This window comes from Rattus norvegicus, chromosome 2 (genome assembly GCF_021556685.1).
Source record: "Rattus norvegicus strain SHRSP/BbbUtx chromosome 2, alternate assembly SHRSP_T2T, whole genome shotgun sequence".
In the NCBI taxonomy this organism is placed as follows: domain Eukaryota; kingdom Metazoa; phylum Chordata; class Mammalia; order Rodentia; family Muridae; genus Rattus; species Rattus norvegicus.
In genome coordinates, this window is record NC_141535.1 from 232,005,638 (window position 1) to 232,028,083 (window position 22,446).

General features: G+C 36.2%; 1 long non-coding RNA gene across 5 annotated transcripts in view; it reads right to left on the reverse strand.

Moving 5' to 3' along the window:
• Positions 1–864: 864 nt before the first annotated feature.
• The window catches only part of LOC103691720 (uncharacterized), a 134,282-nt gene continuing 112,700 nt past the window's right edge, over positions 865–22,446 (reverse strand). For all 5 annotated transcript variants that reach the window (XR_015677068.1, XR_015677067.1, XR_015677071.1 and 2 more), the window contains one exon: positions 865–978. This is a non-coding gene — a long non-coding RNA (uncharacterized LOC103691720). The remainder of the gene's footprint in view (positions 979–22,446) is intronic.

Genomic DNA, 22,446 nt, shown 5'->3' on the forward strand with positions numbered 1-22,446 from the left:
TTACAAAAATGCATATTTATAGCTTCCTTCCAATCTCCAAATTAGTATAAAACAGAATTGATATACATTTTTTAAAACTTCAGTAATATTTTGTCTGACAGTTATGCGAGCAAAATCACTGATCCTGTCGCCACTGAGCAACAAAGGAAGCTGGTTTGATCGATCAGAGAAAGCATCAATGTTGACTGTTGCCCACTCTGTGAAAAGTCGATGCATAAAACATCACCATAAAGGAAGTGAACCCATACTGAGGGAGGGGAGGATAAAGGGTACAAAATTGTCCTGTGTTCTAAGGAAACAATTCAAAAATACACAATGAAAAGAAGAGACCAGTAGGTTCTGGAGTACCTGCTAATTCTATTATTAAACATCTCTCCTTTGTAAAAATGTTTTAAAATGAAACCAATAAATACAAACCAAGTGGTAATTTACACATGAAAATAAAAGGTAAGTGAAAAATAGACACATTTGATTTAAGGCTTAAGGACTGTAAAGAATTCCATCTTTGCAAATAAAAAAGAAAGGAAAAACAAAAGAAAGAAAGAAAGAAAGAAAGAAAGAAAGAAAGAAAGAAAGAAAGAAAGAGAGAGAGAGAAGGAGGGAGGGGGAGGGAGGGGGAGAGAGAGAGAAGAAAGAAAGAAAAAAGGAAGGAAGGAAGGAAGGAAGGAAGGAAGGAAGGAAGGAAGGAAGGAAGGAAAACAGGAAGGCATTTGGCAATGGATTAGAAAATTAGAAACAGTCATAACCTGAAACAAAATTACTATTCATTTGGAATGAAGAGTAGATCAAGTCCTTTTAAAGCCACATTCAAACACTCTCCTTTGTAATTTAAGCAGTATCCTGAAGAGAAAATCTGACAGGTAATTAAAAAGAAAACATTACAGTCTTTATTGCCTTATTTAGGAATTGATTCTGTTCTCTTCTTTCAAGTGATAAAACTCTCCAAACTCTTTATGCTTCATGTTCAGGATGCATACCCTAAGAAAAAAACAGAATAAGAAAATATTTTGCTTCCTTATACACTATCACTACATGAAAAATATCCCTAAAATGATCGGAACAGATAAAGATTATACATATATACAATTTTATTTAATAGGATACTCTTTTAATTAAATTTATTATTTGTTTACTTATTCACTTTATATCCTGCTCACTGCCCCCTCCAAACCACCCCTCCCACAATCGTTCCCCCTCCCCTTCTCCTCTGAGCTGGTGGGGTCTCCCTTGGGTATCCCACCACCCTGACACTTCAAGTTTCTGTGAGGCTATCCACTTCCTTTTCCACTGAGGCCAGACAAGGCAGCCCACCTAGAAGAACATATTACAAGTTCATAGGATATTTTAAAAATATAAAGGTAAAACAAGAAGACAACATTTGCATCATGAAATTTTTAACCAGATAGACTTTCATAAAAGCATGTTACTGAATTTCCTTTCATTTCTATTAGGTACACTCATGCATGTATACATGTGACTAAGTGTATATATTTATTTATTATTTAATTTAATATCTCATCACAAGCTACCCTATTTTTGCTGTCCCAGAAGTCATTAGGCAAGAGTCAATTTGGATGTAGAACAATCAATAACATGTGAGCAAGCTAAACGAAGAGGAGCACAGCAAAAAAGATCATTTTGTGATTAAGTTGCCTCAATCCTGAGATTCAGAGATAGCTTAACATGTCCCTCCAGCCCTGATGCTTGCTCAGGTCAGCTTCCTGCATGTACCAACTGATACTGATCCCAAAAGAGTCCAGTGTACCTTTTGACTTATAAGTGTTCCTCCCAAACCCTGCTTCCTAGGAACACCCTTCTGGGCTAAGTATCTTCAAACAGATTAATTATAACAAAGTAGCCACCCAGTTGGGGGAAAGATTTTGCAATAAGAGACAAAGCTAGGAAGCAATGACTTTGTCTTTGTCAGATTTTCATCCTTTGCTGTACAGATCTTTAAAAGCATCATTAGTCTCTGCAGCAGCACAAAATGCAGATTTATGCTCATCTATGAATCATCTGTTCTCCCCTCTTTGATAAAAACTGTGGAGAAAATTTTAGTTTAAAGTAGCACACTGAAACAATTCTTTATTGAAATTGATTTTCTGAAGAAGCATTTCAAAGGACTCACTGACCCTCTTTTGACACAGATGAAAGATATAAATACCAGGAATACTTTCTACCAATTACTAACATACAAATAACTATTACATAACTTACCACAAATACACACTTGAAAGAGCAGATGTTAGAAGAATAGAAGCAGCCTGCTTCTACCTGAATATTACATGTCGTCCTTCTCAGGTAAGATGATAGGAACATTTGCATTGACTAGACATCCATCCTTATATGAGGTTTTTAGCGCTTTGAATTTCCATTAGATGTCAGTTGGAGAAATAGTGAAAGTGTGAGAAAGACTTATTTTGGAGGATAAAAAAGAGAGAACTAAAAGATTAGAGAGAGGTCATGTCTACTAAACTTTTCTTGTCATGAAGTATGGATGAGTTAAAGTCATCACTATAAAATTTTTATTTGTGGCAAATGTTAAGTTTTGTGCAACATTAACTCAACTTTGAAACCTTTAGTCATTGTGTCTCATCCACAAGACACTTTTTAATGTGGTGTGTGCAATAAAAAACTGGCATTCTCATTAGGGAATATATAACAAATGTTGTATCAATCTAATATGTTGTTGGGACATAACTAGGGGCTGCCTAAAGGGATTTGGTGCAAGCAGAGAATGTCATATCAAATAATCCTCTGTGATACTGTCATTGAACAGAACATTAGAGGAATGGATTAGACTAAGCATGCAAAGAGGGGTCATTTTAAACGACTATACGTTTATAGGGAATTAGAGAGGGATGAAACAAACTCAGGGAAGACAAAATTCTTTTCCCTAAAGATGGTCAGTCCAAGTATGAATCACTCTATCTCAAATCGCTTTGAACTCAATTTAAAGATAAATCAAATGGTGGCTAGTGAGCTGGCCAGATTAACTCCAGCAGTGACAATGTGTTCAAAAGCAAGATTTGGAATATTACACTAAGCATTTCTTTGAAAACCAAAAGTGAATTTCTGTTTATATCAAAAAGACTTCAACTGAGAATGCCAGGTATAAATTGGAAAGATTCATTAACCTAGTTACCTAGTACATGTCCCATTTTCTTATTAAACTGTGAAAAGCCTCAATAAAATAAATTCACCCAATATTTAGGATACCATTAGGACTTCTATGAACATGAAATAAATTTTAATTTTGGTTGTGTCAAAGATAGTAAGAAGCAACCTGCTATATAAAACATTGCCTTATAAATCCTTAGAGTGCAATAGTAAATCTGAAGCCAGCAGGAGTGTTTACAAGGCAACTCTTCCCACTCACCCTAGGAGAAGGGCTCAAGTGTTTGGCTTTCTATGGCTGACCATCTGTTTCTAATCTTCCTGCTGGCCCTCAGGGCTTCAGTCCTGTTCCTACCCCCCACCCCCCATATACCTGACAATGTTCCTTCTTTCCATCTCTGTCCTCTCTCCTACCCAGGTCCTTCCCTTCCTCTGTCCCCCTCTGTGATTGTTTTCTTCTACCTCTCAATAATAAAGTTATAAAAATATAAATAATTTACATCTTTAAGAAAAATCTATTTGGGCTATTTTGAGGCATGAAACAAAGAGTAAAGGAATCTTTATATTCCCTCTGTAGATGATTAGAGATAAAAAGAAATGTCCTAGACCATGGATTTTAGTTGTGAAATCATCTATACTCTTGATGAGAGGTCCTCAGCTCTACCATCTACCCCTTGCCTGCATCATACAACTCCATGAATAGCTGGATTAGTATGAAGAAATGCCGTGTCTAGCTCTTAAGCCCAACTGCCATTTAGAACAGCACCAACATGTGTACCTACGTGGTAAGTTGTTGGTGGGAAAGGACAGAATTTAAATAAACACAAGAATGAGTCAGTAAATAAAACTCTTAGTAAATCATATTAAAAGTTGAGAACAATAGAGGGGGATGGACAGAGGGAAAGAAGTAAAGAGAGAGAAACAATGAGTGAGAGGGAAATACATTGAGTGAGGAGATAGCAGATTCAGAGAGTCAAAATATTAGTGTAGAAAATGTTTCCAACTGATCTGACAAACATACTATATATATACATATACATATATATATATCAAACCAATATTTACAAAACATACTATAAATATATATTTATATATATTGCATATATATGTATATATGAGATAAACTGATCGTTACAAAACATACTATATATATACTATACATAGTATATATATATGCAAGTATAGATTTATGCATATAGAAATGCCTAAATGTTTATAGAAAACAAATATATGACTAGTGCTTATGTCTAGGTATGCTGTCTGTACCGATTACTACTTCTCCTAGTGATCTCTTTCATTCTCCCTCTCCCTCACCCTTTCTCTCTTTAAATCCTTCATACATCACAGAATAATGCTGCCTAGCTCTTTAGAAGGTCTGGGCTCTCTCAGGTAAATAAAGGACTTGCATTCTCGTTCTGCATTGGTTACCTTCTTCCATCAATTTTTACATAATTTCTGTCCTTTTTTATCTATTTGTTTGTTTGTGTTTTTTATAGTTTTCAAGTCTAAAACATTGGTCAAAGTCTCAATGGTATAAGCTAGGAGGTAATCAACACAGCCGATAAAGCAAATGCTACAAACATTTAAGAAATGCCAAAATTTAAGAATGTAAAACACATGGATTTGGTGCTTGTCTCCATTTCCTGCAGTATCCCAAAGTCCATGCAACTTCGTAAGTAATAAAACTGATAAAAATTACATGTAACATGTATGACTAGGAAACAGAACTCCCTTATAACTTCAGGACAAGACTGGTCTCTGGGACTATCATATAAAAAGAAAGAGATGAAACTTCACTCTCCTATCACAAGACTGTATGGAGAGATAGAACTGTGAGCTGATAACAAATTTGGGCCCATCATGTTTACACAATGAAGCTTCCACACTAGAGTCCAGACTGCCTATTTTCAAGTAGATTCCAGAGAGATACCTAAGTAGTGGTCAGAATAGACAATGGATACTTTATACATCTTCTCACTTGGGGTTGTCTCCAAAGATAAAGTTTTCTATTATTACATCCTTCATAAACCAGTAGATATAAATATAGTATTATTTCTACCAGCTACTATTGGAATTAAACTTAAGAAGAGACTTATAGTAGGCCACAGCATTGAAGACAACTTACCACTTGAGATTGACACCTATTGAAGGATAGCATTGTCAAACTGGGCTCATAGGTTATCAGATACGGTGCTATATTTAGGTAGTGTCAGAATAGACACTTAGCAGTGTATTCAGAAAACTTCTTGATTGCTGATACAGAAGAACTTCTTGATTGCTGATACATACACACACACACATATATACATATATATACATATACATATATATACATATATATATATATCCAAATATTCTTGTTGCATTGACTGAGAAGAGGGTTGGCATTCCTTCTAGCCTCCACCTAACAGTTACCTGGCAAAAACCAGATAAGTCTGGCGTCTCGCTATAAAAGGGGATGTTTGGCCCCTTCTTCATCTGTCTCTGTCTCTGTCTCTGTCTATCTCTCTGTCTATTTTTCTCCCTCACTCCCTCTCTCTGCCTCTGTCTCTGTCTCTCTGTCTATCTCTCTCCCTCTCTCCCTGTCTCTGTCTCTGTCTCTGTCTCTGTCTCTCTCTCTCTCTCTCTCTGTGACTCGACTCTCCCCCCCTTTCTCCCTCTTTTCCCCCTCTCCCTCTCTCTGCTTGTGTTCTATCCCTGTCTTCAATTATAATCATATGACTAAATAAGATACTTAGTTCTACAATCCAGGACTCCATGTTATAACTATAGGCTAAAGAAACAGGTTTTGGCAAGAAAAATCTGGATGTGTTGGTACCTATATGTAATCTCTGCTCTTGGACTGGAACATACATGGAGTGCAAGTATAGCCTATCCTGGGCTAGTGATCCCATGATGAGCCCATTTGCCTAGCAAGTCCAAGGCCAGGGTTATCAAAATTAGTAAGACACTCTCAAAACAGTACTTTCTGAATCACCCTCAAGAAATCGTTGTTGAAGACATTTCCTGTTAAGATCAATACTGCTGAGTAAAGTTAAATAAAATTAAACTGTTAAAAAAACTCTGCAAGTTAAGAGTTGCTTAGAACATAGAATAATGGGCTGTAGATTGACTATCACATGACGAGAAATTTTTAAAAACGTACCTCAATTTATCTAGTGATATCTTAGAAAAGAGAAAGCATTAAAATGGATACGGGTAGGAAAATAACAATAACAAAATAATTGTGATCATAATTAGTGAGAATTGAATGAGTCAGTGCACATAGAGTAAAAATTATTATCTACTAAGAAATACATATTTATATTATTAACGGTTGCTTTGAGGGTAAAAGAATAAAAGATTCCAGGGTCTTGAAATGAGAGATCTGAAAGAGTGGAAATGTCACAACCTCAAATTTTTAAGTCATGTCCAAAACAACAACCCATCTAAGTAAACCAAAACCCATATATTTTGTTACACTCACCTGTTTTAATACCCTGACAAAATATCACGAAGCTGACTGAGCTTCAGTATCATGAAACTTTATAAACTCTTGGAACCTTGAGTTTAGTTACAATTAGAATTGTTGAATCTCTTCCCTCTCCTAATGCTTCCCAATGTCTTTGTCTCAGCGTGATAATTTCTGCTTAGGTGATTCCGAATGAAACAAACATTTTTGGGGGGGAAATGTTAAGTCTCTGTGTATTTTTCTTCAAAAATAAAAATTGTACCACGATATAGTAGGATTTACCTAGTTACAAGGAATTGCAGCTGTTGATTTGTGAAAATTGAAGATTCCTTGGAAAATAGTATTATTTTAATTAGATAAGAAAAAATTTAAAGGTAGAATCAATTAAGTAATTCTTTTTCTTTTTTTCGGAGCTGGGGACCGAACCCAGGGCCTTGGGCTTGCTAGGCAAGTGCTCTACCATTGAGCTAAATCCCCAACCAGAATCAATTAAGTAAACATCTAGAGTATCAAATATGCCCCACAAAATGTAGATGCACCCGATTTTGGCTTATCCAAATATCATAAAGCTACTTTCTTAATAGGCATCATCTTTTAAAGTACAAATAGTGTATCAGGTTTCACTTCCAAACCTTCTACTTCCAGAATATATGACTGACATCTATACTGAGCTAAGCAGCTAATGCATGAAATCCCAGCTTCCAATTTGGGTCAGGCAAGTAAACGCAGAACAAATTTAGAAAGTGATAAATCTAAAATGACCTGTGCTCTATGACGTTTCTGTCAGTTTATTGCTTTATCATACTACAAGCCACCCTGTAACTCAGCGGCTTCAATAGCACTGGTGCTCTTGCTGTTGGGTCTATAGTGGGAAGCTCTTTAGAGGCAGTCTGACAGACACAGGTTGTTGAGCTGCCTGCTGTTCCTTACATTTTGTGTGACTTGGAGACTGAGCACAGTCTAGCATATTTCCAGAACCACAGTTCCACCCTACTTCAGGAGTCTCAATTGCAGAAGTGTTGGTTATTAAAGAGAGGGTGCTATCCTTCTCAGAAAAGATCACAGGTCCAATCATTAAGCCACATTGCAAGATGTACATTTGAAATAGCTCCCTGGTTCAACTCTGCTAATCATTCCATTGGCTAATTCGACACATGACTAAGTTCAAAATCAATGGAGCAGCCTAGACCTCAGTGAAAAAACTAGACGTAATATTACCTTACATGCTCTATACAAAATGGGCATAATTAAAACACTACCTGGAAAATTCTGATTCTAGTAAATGCCAAAAAGTACAGCAGTCTGTAAACCTTCATAAGTCCGGGTACATCATAAATATATAGGGAAATCTGTTAAATTCATAGGAAATTAAATAATCTTCCCATTAAAATCCTTCAGAGAACAATAATTTTTAAAATTCAATCAAGACTATATATCCAGGAAGTCACTGGATCTTCTACCTGTTGTTTGTTTTATATAAATTGTCCTCTGATGCATGTGAAATTAATGGCAGATTAATAAAGAATAAATGAAAAATCTCTCATGGCACTATTTGCAGTTAGCCTGTGGGGCTCACTGTCACAGGAGGTCACTGCATCAAATATTGTGGATTGCAATTTGAAGGCTGCTGAAGTTTTTGTAATGACGAATGTCATCCATCAGTATTCGTGCCAAGCTTCAGGTAATGAACTCTTCCACTCGAGACTCTGATGACCTCAGGGGTCAAACAGAGTTGTCCCTTTTGTGTAGCCAAACAACAGACTATTCATATGGGGAGAACCATAAACTTGAAAAAAAGATTTAAAAAAAATAAAGACCTCCAGAAATTTTATAACGCTTCAGAATTTTGATGTGCCAAGGGAAAGCCTGATAATGTATCACTGTCCCGCATATTTGTTATATTTTTGGCACAATTGGGTTTCAGCACTCTAGAGTAAGATTGAAATTGCACTTATATCTCAATTGTATACAGATAATTAGTTTTTAATTCAGAAAATAAAACGCATCTGCAAACTGCTTTAAAGACAAATCATTCAGGTTCATATCCATGTAACTGAGGTCCACTATTAAAAGATTGGAACACTAGTGATCTCTTTTTTTCCCCATTTCCTATGTGTACCAATAATGTGTACACAAAGGGGAGTGTCCATGCTGTATGCATCCTATTTATCTCCAAGGTAAGTGTACAGCATCATTTCTCTACCTGCATTTTAGGATAAAATAGATGAGAACTAAACCACAGCACAGATGGCTTTCTTCTTCCTTTTAACTGTTTACTCACTCTCAATTTTGCTCTCTTTATTTGAATGGTGGGAAAAAAAGACAGTTTAATACTTTAATAGAAATGTAGGATTATCCAACAGACCAAAGTAAACATATCTGTGGAAATTATATGGTGTCTAGAATTATCTAAACTTCTTTCTACTTACCACGATCTAGAGGAAAACCATCAGTCTTTTTTCAATAAAGGCTATTTTTAAGGGATGCAACTATTTACTAAATTCGATTTTTACACATAAAGAAGAAATGAAGTATAAAATGTATTTAATTAGCTTTATTCATTTATCACTACTAGTAGTTGCATAAGTAGTGGATAAAGAGCTGGAGTTATAAGAGTTGGAAATCAATGAGGAAAAAACAGTACAAACGAGATGAAGATGGATGACATCTTTTATCCATCGTAGAATAATTAGTAAAAATCCTGAATTAGCTTTTAGTTGAAAACCTGAAAGAGAGTCTGTTACCAGCAATTCTGTTAACAGTTTTTCACAATTATTTTTATTTGGATGGTTTAAAGTAACTTACATTTCAAAAATATAGCAAGAGATGGTTACTAATCACATACTCCATGTTGATAGTTAAGGTACAGCTATGTGTGAATATATTAATTTATTTGGCTATCAGAGACTTGATTCATTTTATGGAAGTAAAGGAGGAAATAGCATTCATAGTATTCATGTTTATTGGTTAACAATTCAACAGAACTATCTACTCTCATTATACTAATGACCTAAAAGATATTAGGAATTAAGTAGAGTTTTTGTCTTTTGCTTAGCCATTAATTAATAGATTGATAATATATTATCAGATTAATCTATAGGTAATTTTGGTACTTGGGTCACCTAGGTAAGTGTTCTTAACTTCTGTCTCTGAGTTGTCATAATTGAGGCTGCATGAGAAACTGGTCCAAGTTCTAATTGTTCTTGGTTGAAGAAAAGCACCTAATAGGAGCATGAGTCTAGAGAAAGCAACAGTTACCCTTCTGTTGCACTAAATCCATAGCCATTTCCCCCGTTTTCAGAGCCTAAAAGGAATGCAACTGAGGATGGACACCAGGAGAAAAGATTTTGGGGTCATAGAAAGAGAATAGAAGGTGCAATAGAACATAACTGATGCCTGGCAATTAAAAGTGTTCATTTGTGTGTGTGTGGAAAGTCCATTACTAATAAATATTATGAAGGTAACTGGAGGATATATCAGGTAGATTTCTCATTAAAAATTACATACTACATATACTGGATATACTTTACATATTAGTTTAACCAATAGAGACTCTTTTTATCATTGAGAAGAGTACCATATGCTTGCGTGATCAAACACCTGATTATGAAGAAAATGTCAAAGTTACATAATCTATTATGATTTTCATTCTGAATAATCTATCACTATGGAATTTCAGCTTGAGAACCATCAGTATTTTCTACTAATAAACCCTTAGCCAAACTAACCAGAGGGCACAGAAACAGTATCCAAATAAACAGAAAAATGAAAAGAGAGACATAACAACAGATACTGATACAAAGGAAATAAAAAAAATCATCAGATCTTACTATAAAAGGTAATACTCAACAATACTGGAAAATCTAGATGAAATGGACAATTTTCTAGACAGAAAACAGGTACCAAAGTTAAATCAGGATCAGATAAACTATTTAAACAGTCCCATATCCCCTAAAGAATTAGAAGTAGTCATTAAAAGTCTCCCAACTAGGAAAGCCCAGTGCCAGATGTGTTTAATGCATAATTCTATCAGACCTTCATAAAAGACCTAATACCAATACTCTTCAAACTATTCCACAAAATAAAAACAGAAGGAACACTACCCAATTTGTTCTTTGAAGCTACAATTACATTCATATCTAAACCACACAAAGACCCAACAAAGAAAGAGAATTTCAGACTAATCTCCTTTATGAATATCGATGCAAAAATACTCAATAAAGTTCTTGCAAACCAAATCCAAAAACACACAAGTAGGATTTAGCCCATGGATGCAAGGATGGTCCAATATATGGAAATCCATCAACATAATCCACTGTGTAAACAAACTCAAAGGGGGAAAAACATATGCTATCTCATTAGTTGCTGAGAAAGCACTTAAAAAAATTCAACACTCCTTTCATATTAAAAGTCTTCGAAAGGTCAGGAACTCAAACCCATACATAAACAGAGTAAAGCAATATACAGCGAATCAGTAGCCAACATCAGTGGAGAGAAACTTGAAAGAATTCCACTAAAATCAGGCTGCCCGCTCTGTCCCCTACCTATTCACAGTACGTGAAGTCCTAGCCAGAGCAATTAAACAACAAATGGAGGTTAAAGGGATACAAATTGGAAAGGAAGAAGACAAAATTTTACTATTTGCAGATGATATGATAGAATGTTTAAATGACCCCTAAAATTCCACCAGAGAACTCCTAAACCTGATACAACTTCAGCAAAGTGCCTGGATATAAAATTCACTCAAACAAATCAATAGCCTTCCTCTACTCAAAGGAAAAACATCCTGAGAAAGAAATTTAAAAAATGACACCCATCACAAAAGCCACAAATAATATAAAATACCCTGGTGTGAGTCTAAACAAGCAAGTAAAAGATCTGTATGACAAGAACGTCAAGTCTTTGAAGAAAAATCAAAGAAGATCTCAGAAGATGGAAAAATCTCCTATGCTCATGGTTTGGCAGGACTAATAAAGAAAAAAATGGCCTTCTTGTCAAAAGTGATCTACAGGTTCAATGCTATCTCCATCAAAATTCCAACTCAATGCTTCATGGAGTTGGAAAGAACAATTTGCAAATTCATTTGGAATAAGAAAAAACCAGGATAGCAAAAACTATTCTCAACATTAAAAAACTGGGGAAATCACCATCCCTAACCTCAAGATGTATTACAGACCAATAGTGATAAAAACTGTATGGTTTTGGTACAGAGACAGGCTGATAGACAAGTGGAATAGAATTGAAGACCCAGAAATGAACCTACACACTTATGGTCACTAAATCTTTGACAAAGAAGCTAAAACCATCCAGTAGAAAAATGAAAGCATTTTCAATAAGTAGTGCTGGTACAACTGGAGGTCAGCGTGTAGAGGAATGCAAATTGATCCATTCTTATCACCCTGTTCAAACCTCAAGTCAAAGTGGACCAAGGACATCTACATAATATCAGATACACTGAAACTAATAGAAGAGAAAGTAGGGAAGAGCCTCAAACACATGGGTACAGGGGGAATATTCCTGAACAGAATACCAATGGCTTATGCTCTAATATTAAGAATCAACAAATAGGACCTCATAAAATTGCAAAGCTTCTGTAAGGCAAAGGACACTGTCAATAGGGGAAAATGGCAACCAACAGATTGGAAAAGGTCTTTACCAATCCTACATCTGATATAGGGCTAATATCTACTATACACAAAGAACTTAATAAGTTAGACTCCAGAGAGCCAAATACCCTATTAATGAATGGGGTGCAGAGTTAAGCAAAGAATTCTCAACTGAGGAATTCCGAATGGTTGAGAAGCATCTAAAGAAATGTTCAAAACCTTTAGTCATGAGGGAAATGCAAATCAAAACAACCCTGAGATTCTACCTCACACCAGTCAGAATGGCTAAGATCAAAATCTCAGGCAACAACAGATGTTGGCGAGGATGTGGAAAAAGAGGGACTCTCCTCCATTATTTGGGTTACAAGCTTGTACAACGACTGTGGATATCAGTCTGGCGGTTCCTCAGAAAATTGAGCAATGTATTACCTGTGGACCCAGCTATACTATTCCTGGGCATATAGCCAAAAGATGCTCCAACATAGAACAAGAACACATGTCCCACTATATTCATAACAACCTTATTTAGAATAGACAGAAGCTGGAAAGAATTCAGATGTCCTTCAATGAAGAAATGCATACAGAAAATGTAGTACATTTACATAATGGAGTACTACTCAGCTACTAAAAAAAAAAACAACTTCATGACAATAGGTGGAACTAGAAAATATTGTCCTGAGAGATCTAACCCAGTCACGAAAGAACACACATGGTATGCATTCACTGATAAGTGGATATTAGCCTAATGCCTGGAACATTCAAGATATAATTCACAGGCCACATGAAGCTCAAGAAGAAGGAAGACAAAAGTGTGGATGCTCCAGTCCTTCATAGAAGGGGGAACAAAATATTCATAGGATGAAATATGGAGACAAAGTATGAAGCAGAAACTGAAGGAAAGGCCATCCAGAGACTGCCCCACCTGGGAATCCATTCCATATACACACAGTAAAACCCAGACACTATTGTGGATGCCAAGAAGTGCTTGCTGACAGAAGCCTGATACAGCTGTCTCCTGTGAGACTTTTCTAGAGCCTGGCAAATATAGAGGCAGATGCTCGCAGCCAACCATTGGACTGAGCACAGGGTCCCCAATGGAGGATTTAGAGAAAGGACTGAAGGAGCTGAAGGGGTTTGCAGCACCATAGGAAGAACAAAATGTCAACCAACCAGAACTTCCAGAGCTCCTGTGGACTAACTCACCAACTAAAGAGTACACATGGATATGTATACTCTTTAGTATATGTAGCAGAGGTTGGACTTTATGGACATCAATGGGAGAAGAAGCCCTTGGTCCTGGGAAGGCTCGATGCCCCAGTGTAGGGGAATGCCAGGGCTGGTTGTTGGGAATGGATGTGCATGGGAAGGGGCACCCTCACAGAAGCAGGGGCATGAAGGATGGGATAGTGGGTTTCAGGAGGGAAATCACGGAAATGAAATAACATTTTGAATGTAAATAAATAAAATATCCAATAAAAATATGTCTATAATAGTTACAAGAAAAATAAATATATATAAATGTAGTAAATATCAAAAATTAAACATAACAAATTCATTAGATTAAAATAACTTTGATGTATAAGATATGTAGCATTTTCCCCATTTTCTCTTCTCTAACACTTTTTAAATTGTTAATTGCTTCCACACAAGAGAGAGAGTAGGGGTATTTCTAATAAGTACAGAACTTTTAATAATTCTTTCTATTCTTTGGCTCTTTGGCTAGAAATTTGATATTATCTATAAATAATGAGGCTTTGGCCATGATTATCAAATTTATAAATGTTTTTTCCATTATTGTGTATTTGATTAAAAGGACACTAACTTGTACTAATACTTTCCCTTACTAAACTATGACAGACAATTGGTCTTTACTGTCTGCCATGTCTATTTCTTCTATTCCTATAGTTCTTATATTCTTTGTCAGGCTCTGGTTTGCACTCCACAGACAACAAGGAATCTGCTGGCATTTGAATGTAAATTGTGTTTTACTAATGAATCTTCATATTGCTTCAGAGTCACAAAATTAAATGAGGTTTTGAAATATGCACTCTGGAGCAGCGCTAAGATTATATTATCAGTAGCTAAACCGTGCATAATATTTGCAGTAGATGCTGTGAGGGAAAAGTAAACTCATTAATACCGAAAAATTTTTGTTTTCAAGTAGTTTTGTTACAGCTGAGCAGGCAGTGAACGGTCTCACGCTTTTACATAGATTATTACAAATTTTGCGCAATTGTCCTTTGAAGTCGGGTTTGAAGTTGCATGGATAATGAGTCTGAGGCCCCCAAAACTTGAAAGGACTTGCTCGAGTTTATATAGGAATTATGTAATCCCTAGCGTGGGCAGCTTAAAAGCATTGGCTGTCTAACTTTGAATCTGGTAAATAGTATGCTACCAGCTCCCTCTGAGAGTGCAGAACCTACTATCAGCTGGTGGGGAACAGAGAGTGACAGTTTTGTGCCGTTTTTAATGATGAAATGTCATCGCGAGGGAGAACAATATTCCAAACAGGGACCCTCTAATGAAATCGCAGTGTGACGATTTTAAGATTTAGGAGACACAACGATTCGATTAATCTAATGAAAGTACAGTGCTTATAAAATAGACTCAGTTTTGGCAAAGATTGAGAGAAAGTTGGGTGCTAAGCCTAAAAATTATTCTCTTTAACTTGAAGTAATTGGGGAATAGCAGAGAGGATGCAACTTAATAACAGTAGCCCACATGTATCAGGTCTTCTTAATATCCTCAACCATGTGGCTAAAAAGAGAAGTTAAGATATTATAATCTAAAAAAAATGCTAGGAATGGAGACATCCAAAACTTACGAGCAACAATAATCATGAGTAACAAATACAATATCAAAAGGGAACTCATTTGGATCAGCGTAATATCCCTGCCCCTTAGCCTATGGCAGCCCGGAAAGGAACAGTCAGGAAGAACAAAGCCTGGGTTCAAAAGCTCCAGTGCAATTTCCATCTTCAAAATTCCGTCAAACTGTGCTGGAAATATTTTTACCCGAACGTATCCTAAGATTTCAGGTAGCCTCCAGCTAGGCTGGGCCACTTTCCTTACGGTTTCAAACCTTTCATTTCCTTTGTGACTGAAATACGGATTTGCCTTATCTTAAAATGCACATGTACGCGTGTGTGCGCATGGACTTCATCCCGATGACAGCTTAAGTAAAGGAAAAGTTGCAGTCTTCGGGACTAACAGCAAAACTTAGCTCGCTATCCTTGGGGAAGGTGTCCCTTATTCACCTGTCACCTCATTAGTTTGTTTTGCCATAGAGCTGACCTCAAGATCAGAATTGCTATTAATCTTCATGCTTAGGCACATTTTAATTATTTTCTGAATCAAGGGAAGCCGGGTCTGTAACCATTGTTAGGCATTCTGAACATAATTTAAATTATCGAAAAGTCCAGCGCTGCAGAAAGTCCATCCTATGTCATCAGAGCGCTCAGATGTACAAGGACTGTTAACAAAACTGCACTTGCAGTTACAACAGAAGGTGCCTGACTTCTACAAAAACTTTAGTTACCTCAATCCACATTTTCATGTGAACAGGGACATTTGCATGATCAAATCTGAGAGCCACATTTTAGTAATTTTTTTTACAAATGTTCACGAAGAGTAATTTAAATATGTGCTAAATGCAAAATATTTTTAGATGTTGGTGTCAAAAATATAGTGAGTGACTGATGCCAGGGGAAAAAAAAGTGTAACTTTATGAAAATTTAAATTTTCTGCATATTTTAATCCACTTCGTTTTTTCTGCTATATTGAGGCTTTATTGAGAGCAAGCAGTTGGACTTAACAGCATCACTATTCAGTGAAACTTTTTGTTGAAAATATCGGAAACCTATGCCACAGAATACTCATGGGTCTCAGGTACTATCCTTTCGAATTATGGCTATGGTTGAGAAATAGAATTTTAAACCTTATTTAAATTTGATTAGCTGGGGTTTGAATAGCTGAAGAAGGTAGTTACTATCACTTTAAACAGAAGAATTTAAGTCATGGAATATGGTTAGCAGAAATCAAAGTAGTTAACATTTCCAAAAAGTAATTGCTATTTCTGTATTTTCAATAAATAAAACAACATTCAGAGTGATCACATCCTAATCTTATAATCAGAGTCTTTCAGTTATACATATGTATAGATATTTTCGCAGTATTTGTTTGTTTGAGGTGAGAAGCACTCAAAGCAGTTCATCTATTTGGGCTAGATGAGGAAAGGTTTCCTCAATGACCACACACTTTCTCATAAGTGGACTGACTCACCATACAAAGACCTTTATTACAAGTGTAAATTGGGGGATCTGCTTATACTAAAAAGTTCTGTGTCTGATAATGTATCGATACCCTTCCCTGTGTTTCTATTACCCTGATACTTTAGAATGAAGGGGGACTACCTATTATCAAAAACACAGTTGAAAATCAACCGGTTTTAATGTTGTATTTATTATCGGTTATGAAGGTTAAATATATGTCTTTCAAATACCCTAGCTCTGTCACTGCTTGTGACTTTAAAATATCCCTGAGTGCTATTTCATTTAGTAGCCCTACTTAATGAACAGTTACAGCAATTACGGGCTGATGTATGGCCACACACAGTAAAATAAATAAAAGTTGCCACAAAAAATTATTAACCCTTGTTCTTAACATGAAGTTTGGCTCTCTGCTGTTTCAACCTACAAGCATGAGTCCTTTCTTGTTTTTTCCCTTTGATTCGGTTGACTGTAGATGTTTTTGGAGTGCCCCTCTGTGTAATTGATCATCTTTTTTATGTTAGGATTTAGGAGGCATATTTTAAGTGAATCAATAAGGAAGTAGTTGAGACCACAGGAGTTATCCCCTTCTACAATGCTATTAGTATTAAAATCCCAAGGGCCAACTGTGCAGTGAACCATGGTAATGAGGTTGATAGTTCATGAAGAGGCCGATGTGACAAATTGCCAACCTGCTGAAGGGACAGCCTCTCTAACCCTGCAGAAGGCCAATGTTATTCCAATTTTCATTCGGTTTTGTTCTTGTTATAAGTGTGTCTGTGCTAACACCACAATGAAATGATTCAAATGGGGCCATTCACCTCCTCCCCCCACCCCGCCCCTCAGGAAGGAGATCACCTGGTGGCACATACATCTATAATTCCTCTTTCAAACTGACATGCTCCTAGGGTGAAATTAATCAGCATTTGTCATGCACTTTAAAGAACAAAAGAATGTTTCATTTTTCATGACTTGTTTTGGAAGTGTTTGTGAAAGCAATAATTTTAACTATTGCTATTGTAGCTCTATAAGGACCTTTAAGTTCTATTGTTCGTTTGGTAGTCACATTGGCCGAGTTTTACAGTATTCTTTCCGGTTTGAATGAAATCCCCTGCAGGCAGCTTTTCCTCTCTATCTCTGCCTGGATTTGTAATTTATGTAAGAGGCATAACACACAATCGACTGACAAACATTCAAATAGCGCTATGGGATGAATTTCATGATAAGTGCTGTTTATAATTCGTGTTCATTCACTCCCATTTCCTTCATCTTACCTTTAGACATTTTCTTTTAAAGATGCTACCGTGATCAAGTGAACAGTGAGAATTAGGTGGGCCACTGAATTTTAAGCTATTGAAATCTGGCCACATTCATGACCTGTTTAACGGTTCCTTTATTAGAGAGGAATAAGCATTTAAAGGAAATTATAGTTGGAGAGGCCACAGAAACCAGTACCAACTTGTTCAGAGAGGGAATTAAAAATATGGGAAAAAAAAGTTTGGTGACGAAACAGATATTTTTAGAAACAGAGATTTAAAATCGGCTTCTTCAATTCTTTATATGCATCTAAAATTCCAAGTTTTGACTCATGCCCTCTAAGCATGCTAAAACCCCCTTTACTTTAAGGGCTTAGAAATCTCTCTCTGATGTGTTTAGTCCTAAAAATACTAAGAGTCTTTAGACCGCAGAGTCTTCTTTTCCCTATCCTTATGAACTCAGTTTTCTGATTACTACGCAAATGCCTCGAGCACACAAAATTGAAATCTGTCTAGCTCTATCCAGCTTTTATCTAAGTAAAACATTGCTATTATTTCCATGCTTCCCCTTGGTTCTCTTATCTAAACTCTGTATGGGTAAGGTAAGCATGAGGTCCTCTTTGCTAACTTTTCTGCTAAGGTGCTCTATTCTTGCTGGTCAAAAAAGCTGATCCATCAGTTGTTCTAGTTATTTACAGGGGGAAGTTTTTCATGTACTATGTTGCTACCAGGACTCGATACCACAAACCTCCTATGATACAGAGGTAAAGAACTTGCGGTGTGCCAGCTAAATGGAACCGCTAGGTTTCTTTGAATTGGTCCTCAAGGCATTAAAACATTAACACTTAAGTATTCTAAAGTGAGACATGTCCTTAGCAGTTTTTAGCCCCTCTATTTCACTCACAAATACAACATTTCTGTGGTCGATTACTTGAGTTGGGGATGTTTGTGTTTATATTAGTGTGCTATATGACGCCCATATTTGTAGTGTTCTAGAAACAAGCAAACGAACAGAATTCTCTCCCATTGTGGAGGTTACGTTATAAAAAATTGCATCCTGGAAATAAATGAATAATGTAAACCTGGGTTCTTTTCCTCTGAGAGGCATATACCATAATGAGGTTCATTATGCAAGGATTTTTGTTAAGGGCAAAGTTGCGATAAAGTAGCATAAAGCCTGTCCTCTAATTTATGGCTTGACCTGTCTGAAAAAAAATCAGGCTCAAGTTGGCAGTTTTAGATATAGGATAGTTATATGTCTTGTGGACAAGAATTATGCCTCTTGCTGTGTCATAAATGACAATTGTTTCTCAGTGTTTCTGAGCCTGGGTTTCACTTACCCAAAGGATAGGAGACAGCATCAATGTTTTCTCATTGGATCATTCCAGAAATTACATATAGTATGCCTTATTCTGTATACAATGAGGTCATCCAACCTCTATCTACGCCTCCCATATAAAAGATATGGCTTAAGTTTTTATAACTGTACTGACCTCAGTTACCTCAAGTTCCCTTCTCTGTACCAGGCTAGCCTCTAGGCTGGCAACTGATAATGTCATGTGCCATACAAGAAAAGTATTGCTTCAACAACCTACACTGAGCCACCAATCTATTTGCTACTCTCCTTTTGCAAGGAAATACAAGATTCAGTGATGTGTCACCTCGAAATCTGTATTCTGGTGTGCTCTTAACCAGTGGACTCCTAAAATCTGTAGTGCCTTTACCAGTCACTGAAGCCTTGAAGGGAAATTCTACAGACCTTTTCATGATTCTTACTAGCTTACCTCTCCTCATTTCCTAGAATTGTTTGACTTACTATATCAAGAAATATACTTCACAGACTTGTACAAATCTCTTCATGATTTTTTTTCTGGAAAACATAGTTTGGTCAATTTTTAAAAATAAGAACAAAAGCAATGCAACTCCCATGTCTAGAACCTAAATATTCATGTTTGTCTACTGGCAAACACATTGAGTATATTTTTTCAACCAACTTACATTAATCTGTTTGTCCAACTCTGGAGGAGGTTTTATATTATCAACCACTATAAAGTACGTTTTTATACAGTTTATGTGTTCTTTGGCATTTATAGATTTTCCTGATACTATTCTTGCTGCATAAAGTTTTATGACTATAGATTTTTCTCAGTGTGCACCCTTTATCATTAAATAATAAAAAATTTTCTCCAGCCTAATGCAGTATCCTTGAGTTCTGTGTCCTCTCCTACCAATGGAAACACTTAAGTTTCCACTAGGCGAAGACAGAAGATGGGATGTCCATTTCGCATCAGTAACTTTTGCTCGTTCCTTTCAGAAAGCAAAAGAAATCTAATAACATACATTCAGTTTTGATGCTGTGCATTTTGTACAGTAAATATGTACGCTTCTGCTTGCAAGATTATGAGTTAGCAGCTGCAAAAGTTATCTTAACTTTGTGAAAATGAAAACATTAGATATATTTCATGTAGTATTTGTTAAAGAAATAGAAGTTTGGAGAGACAGTGACAGCAAAATTCTAGTTTAAATTGAGTAGGTTTTCATCAGTTTAGTTTGCTTTATGTATAACTTTTGAAGGTGACTAAAGCCTCTGTACCTAAGAAATTTTTAAATACTAATCTATTTGTGATAGTTTATAAACCTCCCTTTTAGTTATCACTATTTAAACTTGGTACTAACTTCTTTGTCCTAGGAATATTATTTTAAACTCTAGGTACCCTGCTCCATTTTCAGTGGTAAGTGTCATTTGTTCACTAGACTGCAGTTAGTTTGTTTAGTGAGCTTGCCATCTGTACTGGCTGGTTTTGTGTGTCAACTTGACTCAAGCTGGAGTTATCACAGAGAAAGGAGCCTTCCTTGGAGGAAATGCCTCCATGAGATCCAACTCTAAGGCATTTTCTCAACTAGTGATTAAGAGTTGGAGGGACCACTGTGGGTGGTGCCATCCATGAGCTGGTGGTCCTGAGTTTTATAAGAAAGCAAGCTGAGCAAACCAGGAGAAGCGAGCCACTAAGTTATATCCATCTATGACCTCTGCATCAGTTCCTGCTTCATGACCTGCTTAAGTAGCAATCCTGACTTCCTTTGATGATGAACAGCAGCATAGAAATATAAACTGGATAAATCCTTTTCTCCCCAACTTGCTTCTTAGTTATGATGTTTGTGCCTTAATAGAAACCTTGACTGAGACACTATCTTGCACAAACACAAACAACCCCTTGAAAACGCCAATGTACATCAAAGGTTGGAACATGGGACATTCAGCCATCATAGGCCTCACCAGTATTACAAAGGACGATCACCAAAATCAATGACCATACTCAGATGATGATTGTAAAGACCTCTTCTATTCCCCTTGACAGATGTCAGCACAGCATTTGGAAAGGCAGTGTGGGCAATGATTGAGCATAACAAAGCCTTGCTTCTTTTCCCTTACCACTTTAAATGATCAATTAAGATATTTTTCTTCTCAAAAGACGTAACAGAAACATACAGGGCCAGTTCCCAATTTTAATGTTTAGAATAATAATTATGTTTAAGTATTAATCAAAAGTTAAAATGAGTTTACTTTTTTTTAACTCAGGAGGTGAGAAAATTTGCTACCCCTGCTTTTTTTGTTGTCTGTTTTCACGTTACTGGGGAGTTATCATAGTATTGCTGTAAAAATGTCTGAGATAATAAACCTAGAAAGAGGTTTAATTTGACTCACCACGTTGACCATGTCATTGTATGGTCTTTTGTTCACTGTTCTCAAACATTCTATGAGGCAGACTTTTATTCATGGTGACATCTTGCTATATAGCATGATGAGATATGGAGCAAGGCACACATACATTGCCTTTGAGAGATGTAAAAATCCAGTAGGTCAATATACTTAATGTGTATTCTAACTAAGGATTTTTTAACCTAATTCATCTGTAAAATAAAATACTTTTATAAACTAATAAAAAGATAAAAACAGTGAACATCAGAAATTTAGTATACCATAATCCTTCCTGGAGTGGAAATAAGACCAGGTAAGTTATTCCAAAAATAAAGCAATTAAAAAACTCTGATATTAAAGTGATGCTGAAATTTGAATATATAAATTTTAATAACTGGAGCCAGTGAGAAAACTCAATGGGCAAAAGTACTTACCTCATGAGCTTGAAAATCTAGGTTCAAATCTAGAATATCCACGCTAAAGGGAAGAACTGACTCTTGAAATCCTCTGACCTCCATATGCATGTCATAATAGGGGTTCTGTGTAATAAAACAACAACCACAACCACAACAACAACAACAACAACAATAAATACAAAAATACATGCTACTAGGAATTGGAATTAGCTTCAGTATTCTTAGCTGACTACAAACCTTAGGATCATCCATATCTACCTTGCCAAGCCATATTTGATCATTTATGCCACAGTGGCATAGCTATTACTGGCTAACCAACAACTCTATGATGCTTATTCCATAGGAAGAAATTCATACCATGTATTATTTTAAGCTCAATCAAGAGACAGTAACGGAGGAGGTCACTAGCTTGGAAGTTAATAAGCTGTTCTGTAGGAAAGAGACATCCTATAGAACTGCCCTCTAAATATAGGTTGGTGCACACACAGAATCATCCCTCTTGTCCTTAATCTGATAAACTTCTCTGTCTAGAGATCTGCAGTGAATACAGATTCATATGGCTAATTCTAGTGTTTCCAAAATTTATATTTACGTCATCAGATTTGACTGCACTCACTCAGTACTTGAAGAAGC